Below are 1,620 nucleotides of genomic sequence, written 5' to 3' on the forward strand. Positions count from 1 at the left end.
CACCTCCTGGCAAATAGAAGGGGAAGAAATGGAGGCAGTGAGACATTTTACTTTCTTGATCACTGCAGATGGTGACAGCAGTCACGAAATTAAAAGACGCCTGCTTATTGGGAGGAAAGCAATGACAAACCTAGACAGCATCTTAAAAGGCAGAGACATCACCTTGCCAACAAAGGTCCGTATAGTTCAAGCCTTGGTTTTCCCAGTAGTGATGAATGGAAGTGAGAGCTGGACCATAAAGAAGGCTGATCGCTGAAGAATGGATACTTTTGAATTCTGGTGCTGGAGGAGACTCTTGAGAGTCCCATGGACTGCAAGAAGATCCAACCTCTCCATTCTGAAGGAAATCAGCCCTGAGTGCTCACTGGAAGGACAGATCCTGAAGCTGAGGCTCCAAGACTTTGGCCACCTCATGAGAAGAGAAGACTCCCTGGAAAAGACCCTGATGTTGGGAAAGATGGAGGGCGCAAGGAGAAGGGGACGACAGAGGGCGAGATGGTGGGACAGTGTTCTCCAAGCGACCAGCCTGAGTTTGACCAAACTGCGGGAGGCAGTGGAAGACAGGAGGGCCTGGCGTGCTCTGGTCCAGGGGGCCACGCAGAGGCGGACATGACTAAACGACTCAACAACAACAACAGGACTGAACATCTGAGCGCAAAGCCTGCACCCACAATGAATGGCATTCTCCAGCTGACACGGCCGGTGCCAACTCCTGTCCATCTGTTTCCTGCTGCGGCCACCTCCGTGAGGAAATGCACAGGAGCGTTTCCTGCCCTACGGTTTCCTCCCATCAAGGGCCGTAGTCGTTACCTGGGATTTGATTCCTGCACTGTTTGTTTTTCCCCCAGCAAACCTTCCCCCACAAGCCTCAGCCAGCAGCCGGTTTCCACTTTATGTGCGAATTGTTGTAGCCGAGGGCAGCGCAGAAAGAACAAGAGGCCTCCGGCCAGACGAGAGCCCACCATTTCTTTAATTCATAGAGGGATGAGTCATAGATCCACCTAGAATCCTGTGTTCAGTTCTGGGCGCCACAATTTATGAAGGATGTCGACAAGCTGGAAGGGGCACAGAGGAGGGAGACCAAGAGGATTAAGGGCCTGGAAACAAAGCCTTATGATGAACGATTGAAGGAGTTGGGGATGTTCAGCCTGGAAAAGAGGAGACTGAGAGGAGATATGAGAGCCATCTTCAGGTATCTCAAGGATTATCACATGGAAGAGGGAAACAAGCTTGTTTTCTCCTGCTCTGGAGGGCAGGACTCGAACCCACGGCTTCAAGTGACAAGAAAGGAGACTGCAGCTCCACCTCTGGAAGAACTTTCTGACAGTAAAAGCCGTTCAGCAGTGCAACAGGTTCCCTTAGAAGGTGGTGAATTCTTCTCCCTTGGAGGTTTTTAAGCAGAGTTTGGATGGCCACCTATCCGGGATGCTTTAGCTGAGATTCCTGCATCGCAGGGGGTTGGGCTGGATGACCTTCACGGCCCCTTTCGGCTCTATGGTTCTCTTATTCTAAGAACATAGCCATTGTGGCCAGAGTGGCCATTGATAGCCAGGGCCGGCCCAAGACATTTTGGCCCCTGAGGCGAACCACAAAATGACACCCCCTCCCTGCTAGGAAAGA

This window comes from Podarcis cretensis (assembly GCF_951804945.1).
Source record: "Podarcis cretensis genome assembly, chromosome: 13".
NCBI lineage: Eukaryota > Metazoa > Chordata > Lepidosauria > Squamata > Lacertidae > Podarcis > Podarcis cretensis.